Raw genomic sequence first — 12,123 nt, 5'->3', positions numbered from 1 at the left:
ATTTCAATACCCAATGCTAATAATTCCGTCTTTTGGTGGCAGGTGTTCCAAGACTCTTTACCTTAACATTTTTAAACCATTCCTCCTCAATTGCACTCGTGTACAATCTGTGCATACCACGTTCTTTAAAACATCAGTTGTAAGATGTCTTGTGCATTCGGTAAAGTACCACAACGGGTGCCAAGCGCAATATTTATGCCCGTTTTAACGCACGGTCTAATATCCATGCTTATTTTCAAGCACAAAATATATTATTCATTACACACTGGACTTGAAACGTCTTCAAATTTTAATTCCCTCATCCAGACCAGCTAGTAGCACCAGTCCAGAACACAGTTCAATTTCCCTTGACCAGATGCCAGCCCCCTTCTTCCTTTGAAATGAAATCGGGTTTTGATTTCATGGAACAAAGGCTCTTCTGTAAGGAGATGACTGAGGGCTGCATATTTTATCGGAGTTGTTACCTGACATCATGTGTATTCTTCTCACCACCACCCTTGTTATTCACGACCAGATACTTCAAACGCACCACACAGAGAAACAAAAAAATATGTTGAAATCAATGTGTGCAGTTGTGATGTGAGGGAGAGGGAGGATAGAGAACCGCCTCTGTGCAACTGATGCTCTCATCCCCTCCAGGAAAGAAGGAAGGCTGCTTCTTTTTTCATTTCTGCACAGCTGGCTCTGTGCGATCGAACTTGGTGTGGCAGTGCACACCACATTTAGGCTGATGACACCAGGACAACAGTCACATCAGCTGTAATAAAAGCCATTGAGCTGTAATGTCTCTGTTGCCTGCGGGCTCCGAAGACGCAGTAGTCAGGGATGCTTATTGGCAGCAGGGAAGCATTGTATTTATTACACAGCCAAGGAGAGAGAGAGTGAGTGAGTGAGTGAGTGTGTGTGTGTGTGTGTGTGTGTGTGTGTGTGTGTGTGTGTGTGTGTGTGTGTGTGTGTGTGTGTGTGTGTGTGTGTGTGTGTGTGCGCGTGCGTGCGTGCGTGCGTGTGCGTGCGTGTGCGTGTGCGTGTGGGCGTTTGTGTGTTGATGTGACATTGATGTGAATATTATTCCAGTGTTATAGTAATTCATATAATGTTATATATAGTTAGTTCATACTGGGGGTATTTTTAGTGCTCAGTGCTCTTCAGCATCACCTGCACTTGAACCTTCATCCCTGCTGCTTTGGTGTGGTTTACATAAGCAGTAGTGGTTGTGCTGAGCAGTGTGATGGTAGCGTTGGTGTTATGTTGTTGTGGAGTAGAGCCATATAGTAGCTTTGTTTTTGTGCTATTGTGGAGTAGTGCAATAGTACGTTGTTCTTATGCTGTTGTAGAATAGTGCAGTGTTGTTGTTGTGCTGTTGTAGAATAGTACAACAGTAGCGTTTTTCTGCTGTTGTGGAGTAGTGCAATAGTATTACATTACATTACATTACATTTCACTTAGCTGACGTTTTCATTTTTTTTATTCAAAGCGACTGACAGTTATTATTTGTCAGGGTATTGGTTACAGTCCCTGGAGCAATGTGGGGTTAGGTGCCTTGCTCAAGGGCATTTCAGCCATGGATTCGAACCTGCAACCCCCAGATTGAAAGACCAACTCTCTAACCACTAGGCCACGACTGCCCCCATAGTAGCACTGTTGTTGTGCAGTTGTATTGTGTGTTAGTAGCGTTGCTGTTGTGCTGTTGTAGAATAGTACAACAGTAGTGTTGTTCTGCTGTTGTGGAGTAGTACCATAGTAGCATTGTTGTTGTGCTGTTGTATTGTGTTGTGCTGCTGTAGTGTGTTAGAAGTGTGTGTTGTTGTGCTGTTGTATTGTGTTGTGCTGCTGTAGTGTGTTAGAAGTGTGTTGTTGTGCTGCTCAAGCACAAGATGCTGGTGGTGCAGTACAGCATCGTGTTGGGGAGAGTTTTCCCTCACACACACACGACACAGATGCGTGACCATTTTTCTCCCCTGTGACGTGAAACAGATATTTATGACAGCTGACATGAGTTGTGCTGTGACTTTTGTGACCTCCAACCTACGCACACAAACACAGCGCTTGGCATTTTTCAGCCATGTTGCCTGTCTGACATAGGCCAGTAGGCTATACACTTAACATTTGTATGTGCACACTCATAAGTTAGTTTCAAATGTTTATGGATTATTTTGAGAAATAGTTTTTGCTTTATGCCCTGTGCGCACAGGCACCACCCTAGGGCCAAAAAACTTGAACAAAGTCATTGCTCACTTTTCAGACAGTCAACTGATTTATTATGAGTATAAACGTGAATAAAGAGAAGCTTCAGGTGACTTTACATAGGTTCATAGCTGTAATGGAGTGTTCATTGATATCATATCTGGGTAACACTTTCTTTTAAGGGGTTACATAAAGATGTCATGTAACCGTCATTAGAATGACATGACACATGTCAGGAGTTGTAGCCCCATAATGCAAGCCGTACCATCAGTGGCACGCTGTAATAGTCAATGAAAAGCTAATTACCATAGTAGGCCTACTACTCCACTATGACATAACAGAGGGCCTTTAGTGATACACTATGACTTGGTCATTGGCATTCTGGTAACAGCAAATTAATAATGCTGTGTTTTAACTGGTTAATGACACCTTATTGATGTTTATGACTTATGTGTGATTCTTTTTTTGAACAATGTCAACTTTACATTCCAAAAAAACGAATGACGCCATTATGACACCTGTCATAAACACCAATTAATGTTCTTATGTCACACCCTTAGGAAGGCCCCCTCAAACACATTGTTACAGATATTTGTATTAGATCTCCGACACCTCTTTTATTCAGTGTCCCTGAAGCTTCCGGCACTGCTGACAAACTGAAAATCAACTCACCAGACGTGTCAGTTGTGGTTTTTCCCCCGTAATTAAATCTCAGACTGACTGGATGCCATATTGGCTGCACTCATGCGAGCCATATTAGAACGAGTTGTGGTAATTGATGCCAATTATCGCTCTTCCTTTTGGGAACATTTACCCAACACCTGAATGACATTCAGGCAAAACACTTCACTTCATTCACCGCTGCCTAGAGTGTGAAAGCTCGCCGCTGTTCTCCAGAGCAGTATCAGTGGCATTGAGCCTCTTGTCAGTGAGACAGAAGAGTCGGCAAAAGCAGTACACTTCATCTTCCTCCATCACATTGCTGCTTGTTAGGAAAACCCCCCTTTTGCATTTTAGCGCATATCTATAAAATGTGATAGACTGCTATAAATAACTGCACTGTCTGCAACTGAGGAATGACAGGATGTGGCTGTAAAAAACACCAACGATCCACTGGAACCTGGCCAAACAACAGCCACAAAGAAATCTATAGAAAACATTTATGCAGTGTAATAGAGACTGTGTTGTACAGTAACACGCTTCTTTTTTATGTAGCCTAGTGTAAACCCCATTGGGGATTTTACTTGTACAGCATTTCACAGGTTCCCAAGTGATAGTCATTAAAGGAGATGCTCTGGATTTTGTGTGTGCTCTGCATTTCTTATGCAACTGGAGAGAGAGGGAGACTGTTTTCATGTTGTACACAGAGGCAGGCAGCAGCTATTGCATACTTCATTAAATGCAGTAGTGTAGATGCTGGAAATTTGCATTATGCAACCGGCCTCCTATTACATAAGCATGAAGATAATTATCTTATATTAAATATCTATCCACACATGACAGAGACAGAGAGACACTGAGTGCTGCCGTGGTTTCACATTCGAGCGTGAAGTACAAGTACATGCGGCATGCGGTGATTTGCTTGTGCTTTTGGACCCTCTTCAAAGAGATGGTGTGACGCATCCCATTCGAGCAACTCTAGCGTAATGTAAAGACAACATTGTTGTGAGACCAACATTTGTTTGTAGCTTTGCGCCCTCTTGAACTGATAGTGTGACGCTTCACATTTGTGCAACTGTAACATTGAAGCATGCAGAGTGAAAGTTACAGAGTGGAATTTAACACCAGACGTGCTGATACTAATCCCTAAGTGTTGAATTAACAATGTGTAACTAACTATGCAGAGAGCAGTAACATGGGGCCAGAGTAGAAATACTCTTACAAACATGATTTCAACACTTGTACAGTAGGATGATATTACAAAGTTGAAACCATGTAATATCACACCACTAGCGTAGTAATTGCATTTGTAAGAATGCTTTTACTTCTGCCTTATACGACTCTGCACGAGACCTACATTTGGTTGAGCTGGATATTGGGCCTTTCTCCTCAAGACTCAAGAGACGGCCGGTGTTGGGCCGTGTGTCGCGAGCCTGTTTTCTTCTCGCGTGACGTCGCGTAGCGGGACCCACTAGTTTGACGCCTTCTCGGTACTTACGTGGTACATCACATGGTAATCAAACATTTCAAACAAGCGATTTAAGGTTAGGGTTAGGGTTAGGGTTAGGGTTAGGGTTAGGGTTAGGGTTAGGGTTAGGGTTAGGTTTAGGGTTAAGGTTAGGGTTAGGTTTAGGGTTGGGGTACCGAAAGGGCATCGAATTAGTGAGTCCCGTCGCGTAGCAGAGAAGCGAAGTCTCCCATTATGGCTGCAGTGAGCCAGCAACACTGTGTGTGTGCTGCCATATGTCAGCCCAGCTCGCTGTGAGCCTGAGTCATCTGTGGGGTATCTCCTGCAGCCATGTGCTGTACAGTAACTGGAAGCAACAGAGGGGTAGATGTGAAGAAGCCACGGCCTGATACCATCATCACCACCGCCATCACCACTTTTCACTATCACCCTGTCTACATCACCACCACCACCACCACCACCACCATGTGGTGAGCTGTAGCAACAGAGGGGTAGATGTGAAGAAGCCACAGCCTGATACCATCATCACCACCATCACCACTTTTCACTATCACCCTGTCTTCAACACCACCACCACCACCACCACCATGTGGTGAACTGTAGCAACAGAGGGGAGATATGTAAAAGAAGCCACAGCCTGATACCATCATCACCACCACCATCACCACTTTTCACTATCACCCTGCCTCCATCACCACCACCACCACCACCACCATGTGGTGAACTGTAGCAACAGAGGGGGAGATGTGAAGAAGCCACAGCCTGATGCCACCGTCTCCACCACCTCTGCTCTGTGCTCCATGTGCTGTAGCTAGCAACAGAGCGGAGAAGACCCAGCCGTCTGTTTCCATCTCCACCACCAACATCACAACCACCATCACCACCAACTTCACAACCACCATCACCAACATCACAACCACCACCACTACCACACTATCACAACCACCACCACCACCAACTTCACAACCACCATCACCAACATCACAACCACCACCACTACCAACATCACAACCACCATCACCACCAACTTCACAACCACCATCACCAACATCACAACCACCACCACCACCAACATCACAACCACCATCACCACCAACATCACAACCACCATCACCACCAACTTCACAACCACCACCACCACTATCACAACCACCACCACCATGTGCTGCTCTGTAGCAGAGGGGAGATAAGTAGCCCCAGCCTGTCTCCATCATCACCATCACTATCACCAGCTCCACCACCACCACCATCATCATCAGCTCCACCACCATTTGCTGTGCTGTAGCATCAAAGTGGAGATGTTAAATAGTCCCAGCCTGCCTCCATCCTATCCTGCACCACCACCTCTCTCCCCGCTGCCCCTGCAGAATGTATCCCAGAAATGATGCAAGAATGCACATACAGTTCACACACACACACACACACACACACACACACACACACACACACACACACACACACACACACACACACACACACACACACACACACACACACACACACACACACACACACACACACACACACACCCATGCACGCAGGAATTTACATACTTAGGCACGCACACAGATACAGGCACATACATGCACATAGACAGTAAGTTCACAAAGACAGCAGAACAGAACAGTAGGCCTACATGACATTAACCAGGGACAGAAATTCCCACCAGCCAAATGCTGATAAAATATGAAAGTAGAACGGGAAATATACACACAAGCACACTGACTCACACACAAACACACGACATGCACACACACACACACACACACACACACACACACACACACACATACACACACACACACACACACACACACACACACACAGACACACACACACACACACACACACACACACACACACACACACACACACACACACACACACACACACACACACAAACACACACACACACACACGCTCATAAACCAATAGATATAAATGAGATCAATTATATTCATGAGCGTGAAATCAGGCAGCAAGTAGAGGACTGAGCTGAACTGCTGCATCTGTCTCATCAGATGCTTTGATTAACGCCATACGGATATAGGGGGGCGTGTCTGAGACTGCAATACAGCCCCAACGCCCCTCCCACTCCATTCTCTACATGACATGCGCTGCCTCCTACCCCATTCTCTATGCAGGGCCGCTGACAGCTTTTGCCGGGCCCGGGACAAAGTCATTTGAAAGGGCCCCATATCCAATACACACAATGTAATGAGGACCCACTTTTGGGCCCCCTTTCTCCCTGGGCCCGGGACAACTGACCCCTCTGTCCCCCCCTGTCGGCTTCCCTGTCTCTATGTGTTATTAGCTGCCTCCCACCCCGTTCTCTACGTGATATTAGCTGCCACGGAACCCCAGATCAGCAAGGTGGTGCCCCCCGGGTTTCCTCTTTATTATCACGATAAGAATAGAAACGAGAAAGGGAGAGAGGATGGCGATCATTCTTTCCTTTCTCTATTCTTCTCCTTCCCCTCCTCCTGTACCTGGTAGGGATCTCTCTTTCTCTCTCCACAGTCTCTCTCTCTCTCTCTCTCTCTTGCTCTCTCGTTCTCTCTCTCTCTCTCTCTCTCTCTCCACAGTCTCTCTCCACACAGTCTCTCTCTCTCTCTCTCTCCACAGTCTCTCTCTCCACAGTCTCTCTCTCTCTCTCTCTCTCTCTCTCTCTCTTTAAGAGTCTTGCAGCCAGGTGATACAATGGCCCAGATAGATTCCCCCATATGTCATTTCTACACCATTGTAAACAGATTAACTGGCCCCATTTTGGGTGTAATCTTACCTCGGCACGTGCGTATAAAGCCCAAATGATAGACCGAGGCTGTCTTTGTGTCAGCGTTCAGCTAAAATAAGGCTTTGTGCTACTGCTGATAGAGAAATTCTGTTGTTCTGCCAGCTGGGGTTTTTCTTCTCCTTGCCTGCACTATCCTCATGTTGAAGGTTTTTTTTTTCTTCTGCTGTGACTCCAAGGTGACAGGTTCTCTCCGGGTGACACGTCCCCTCTCTTTTTTTCATTTTTTTTATTTCCGCCTACTCCCTTATCGTGCAGACCTCTGTGACCACAATGAAAAGGTCACTCTTTGATCAGATAGTCTCTGCCAGAGCAGACAGACTACAGCGGGTGAGGATGTCAAGCTCCCCTTGGCTTTTCTACCTAGCTGTCTGTCTGTCTGCCTGTCTGTCTGTCTGTCTGTCTGTCTGTCTGTCTGTCTGTCTGTCTGTCTGTCTGTCTGTCTGTCTGTCTGTCTGTCTGTCTGTCTGTCTGTCTATCTGTCTATCTGTCTGTCTGCCTGCCAACCCACTGCCATAGTCAGACTCTTTTCATGAGGCTGACAGCCAGTTTCCTAGCTGTGTGCAGAAGCACATTTCAAGCATTTTGTTTTTCAATACGATTGAGTGCACAAACCTTTGTGTGTGTGTGTGTTTTTTTAGCACGAATCTGTTGCACTGACTGACAGAGGTCTCTCATTAAGTCTGTTTTGTTCTGATGCAACATCAAACAGGATGCTTCTATGGGGTTGGAGCGTTGATGTGGAACGAGATTTTGTTTTTAATATAATGATGAAAACCCGTCATGGTATTGTTCATTAGAGTGTTGCAGCAGAGTAATTGGCAGTTGTTTAATGTTTGGTTTCTGAGTGTGTACAACTCAATCTTAAAGTTGCAAAGAGGAAGACTTACAAAATAGATGGAGATAATTGCTAAAAATGAGAAGACTGACTTTGCTTGAGGCAATTTATTTTTGGTGAAAGCAATTGGCCCCTTTTTCCCTCTCTCTCCATCTTGTAAATCTCCAACACAACACAAAGCAAGGGGGGAGGGAGGCATTCTCATCGTGTTTTTTTAGGACTGCAATTCAGAGGGGATGCGAAGAACCATAAATTGCCCAGCTGTAAAAAGTGAGTCATAATTCTCTATATGCAGTGATCCATCAGCTTCCAATGACTGCTGTTCAAAGAAGTTCATGATCGTGTCAAGTGGATTCAGATGTTGCTGGCAAGGAGAGTCTCTACGAAAATACCGTACATGTGCTTGAGGTGCGCTACACTAGCTATAGGGAGCTAAGCATCTATGTCTCTATAGGTTTGTTGTTTTTACTACCAAGATCTGAATGAATAAGAGTATGTATTGCTCAGTGATGGGCAACCTGGATTTAGAAGCAATGATCCAGTCCCAGATATTCCAAAATCTCTGTTTTGGACAGGTAAATCCAGGTCATTTGGAATTTGTGGCACTGGATTGTATCTTTTGAGTCCAGGTTGCCCATCACTGGTACTGACATACGTACTTCTGTTGAAGTCAGTACGTAGTCAGTGCAAGAAAGCACACTCAAAGTGAGTTGTAAGCATTTGGACCTCTACAACATACAGAAGTTCCTCAACTATGGCCTGGATGAATATAGATCTTCACAGCCATACATGGACTTCTGTTGCTGAAGTCTATATTGTACCCCAAACAATGTAGCCTAGAAATCACATTCAATAACATACTGTACAATACAGTACAATGCTGTACAGCACAGTAACACAGTCTCTGAAATCTGATTCCTTACCAGATTAAGATTTAGAAACAGACTCCAGCCTTGCAGCCCAGTATTACCTTGACCACACAGTCACCAGACATAAAGCACTCCATAATGTATTTAAACTACAGGATAATGTTTGCGTCCAAAAACCTTTTCAGTTCAGCGCTGCCGTCCATTGGCATGCTCTGTTCATCTTGTTGAATGTGGAGCAAGTGCTCAGGCAATAAGTAGTGCCCCCCCCGACCCTAATGAGGCTGCTCTACAACACGGGGGGACATTCGTCAGGGACAAATGAAGAAGAATGGCCGCCACGCCACAGCGGTGCACAGAGCACCTCCATCTGCACTCGTCTCCTGGCAGTGTCCCCCACCACAATGGAGGCGATTGATGAGCAGGGGATGCAGAAACTCAAATATGTTCTCTCTCTCTCTCTCTCTCTCTCTCTCTCTCTCTCTCTCTCTCTCTCTCTCTCTCTCTCTCTCTCAGTGCGGTCCTCATTGGACGCCAGTAGAAAAGATGAATGGGCTCTGTTGATGACATTGCTGCTGCATGGGATTGACCAGCTTTTCATCAGCACAGTGTCTGACCTACACAGTACATTTGCAGTGTTAATTCAACACTTAGAGATTCAAATGGAAGACAAATTGCATTGCTCATACTCTGTAACTGTTGAATTACTGTTAAATGTACAGTGTGAGCATATCTATCTCTTCTCCGTCCCTGTGCTTCTTGCTGGCTGTGCTGAGAGAACCACCAAATACGTAGTTTATGTGCTTTCCTCCTCTCAGAAGGGCTCATTGTGTTGGTCCTATTTTCTCAGTGTTGAATGAACACTGCAATATTTACTGGGAATGACTGACCAGCTTTTCATTGCCACACTCTTGAGGTTCACGCTCCCCAGCTCTTAGCCCCATACTTGAACTTCTTTCTGGCCACACAAGACAAGCACATGGAAAGGCTCTTTGCATTTCAATACATTACATTACTGTAAACTTACCTCTTGTTTTTTTTTTCCAAAGCAGCTTATTTGTTGGGGTACAGTGTCTTGGTAATCCCTGGAGAAATTCAAGGTTAAGTGCCTTGCTTAAGGGAATTTCATCCATGGATGATACGGAAACCTGCAATCCTCTGAGTCCAAGACCAACCTCCAACTTCTCTTTGCTGCGTTAGAACTATTGAAATATTATGTAGAGCTCCATCCTTGTGCTTCTCCTTGCCCAGGAAGCACTGAAAGTTTTCTTTGAAGAAAGAGATTGAAAGGCGAAACGGTTGAAATATTCTGTGCTGGCATGAAAGATAGAGTCTGAAATGTTCCAAGTAAGATCCTTGTAGCACCATGTGTTTTTAGCTGTTGTGCTTTTAGAACATGCTGATGAGCTGTTTTATCACCACACTCTTTGACCTGAGCATTATTATACTCGTCTCTCTCCACTTCGTCCTTGTGCTTCTCCCTGGCTGGCTGAGAACCAACTAAATGGTGTCTTCTTTTTGCTGCAACAGAGGTACTGAAACGTCCTGTGCTGGCATGAAAAAGATGAAGTCTGAAAGGTTCCAAGTATTGAGATTTGTGCAGATATGGTTAGTTGCTACTATGCTTTACTGTAAGATAGGCCTACTGAGGAGTTGTTAGTGGATTTTGACCTGATCATCATTATAACCAGCATCCTTGTGTCCTTGGCTGAGAACCAACTGAATGGTATCTTTGCAGCAAGAGAAGCATTCAGGCTTGTCACCAGGGCTGGATTACGATAACACACAGACTAGTTATGGCTGAAGCCTAGGGGCCCCCACCTGCAAGAGGGCTGCCGATGGGCCAAAAGTCAAAAATTGCAGACTTGTGACAAGATGTGATGATGAACAAAATCATCTGTCGTGTCGAGTATTGTTTTAAATCTTATTATTATATGGTGTGACGTCATCGGTCGAATGCTCCATTCATTTCAACGGGGCTCCTCAACGTTCGCACGTCTGTTATTTTTCGATAACGGACGGGTTGGTCTATAACAGACCGCTGTCAATGGCAACAAGACTTTTCACTGCTAAAGCGACTTTTCATCAAGACTCTAATCAGCTGCTGTGATAGACAACACCTGTTGTCCTGGCTACCTAGCTGTTGCCTAGCGGTGTTCCACAACGGCACTGTTTTGTTTTGCGCAGCAACAATCTTAACATTAAATAGGCCTAAAGAAATGTTCCCGCCATGTGTGAATCATTTAAGTATATCCATATAATAAGCGGGTTAACTTTCGGCGAGTCGGTCGCTTTGTGGAATAGCAGCACTTCAGAGAGAACAAGACCCCTCCGCTCCGCGTCGGGGTCTACAGATTCTCTCTGTCGTGCTGCTATTCCACGGTAGCGACCTTCTCGCCGAACGTTAACCTTTACTTATTATATGGTGTGACGTCATCGGTCGAATGCTCCATTCATTTCAACGGGGCTCCCCAACGTTCGCACGTCTGTTATTTTCCGAACGTTAACCCTTATTAATACTCCTGTCCGTAGTTGGCAGACATATCCTTAACTCCTAGCTCGTAATTATGACACTGCCTATCTAATTTTGTTGCAAAATTTGCCTTCCGGGGGCCCCCAACCTGTAGCCTAGGGGCCCCGGGCTATGTTTATCCGGCCCTGCTTGTCACATCAAAATGGGCAAATGGCAATAGCCCCAAGATGAAATGGGTCCCACTGGAACTGACTGGTTATGTAATGTACTTGTATGATTACTTAGGGCCCTCAGAACCTTGAAACGGGCCTGGAAACGTTGAAAGGCTCTGTGCTGGCATAAAAAAGATGTAATCTGAAAGGTTCCAAGTAGTAGGTTCATTATGTTTTGAACCATATGTTTAGCTGCTGTTATGCTGTAAGAACGTGCTGAGGAGCTGTCAGAGTGGTGGTGTTCTGCGTAAGGTACTGTAGGGTAGGCCCTGTGTGCTGTAGGATGGTGATTTATCTCCAAACGTCCCCATAGAGGTTTTGTTTCTCAGCCAAATGACACTGCAGCAGACGGAAGCAGTTTTCCTCAATTACTGTGCTTGCGTGCCATGGACGCTTTCCTTTTTTTTGGTCCTGGGGAAATTAAATTGTGGGGGGAAAGGTGCGTTTGTGTGTGAAGGGAGGTGTGTGGGGGAATGTGTGTGTGTGTGTGTGTGTGTGTGTGTGTGTGTGTGTGTGTGTGTGTGTGTGTGTGTGTGTGTGTGTGTGAGAGAGAGAGAGAGAGAGAGATACTACTGTATTACTACTAATGTAGTAAGCTTTGGTAACAGAGAGAGAGAGAGAGAGAGAGAGA

At 45.2% G+C, this 12,123-nt stretch overlaps 1 protein-coding gene across 1 annotated transcript in view; it reads left to right on the top strand.

Annotated features, from left to right (window-relative positions):
- Window positions 1-12,123, top strand: part of tmem200ca (transmembrane protein 200C, genome duplicate a) — a 43,729-nt gene that overhangs the window by 322 nt on the left and 31,284 nt on the right. The window lies entirely within an intron of this gene.

This window comes from Engraulis encrasicolus, chromosome 9, assembly GCF_034702125.1.
Source record: "Engraulis encrasicolus isolate BLACKSEA-1 chromosome 9, IST_EnEncr_1.0, whole genome shotgun sequence".
In the NCBI taxonomy this organism is placed as follows: domain Eukaryota; kingdom Metazoa; phylum Chordata; class Actinopteri; order Clupeiformes; family Engraulidae; genus Engraulis; species Engraulis encrasicolus.
This window is presented reverse-complemented; position numbering and strand designations above follow the sequence as displayed.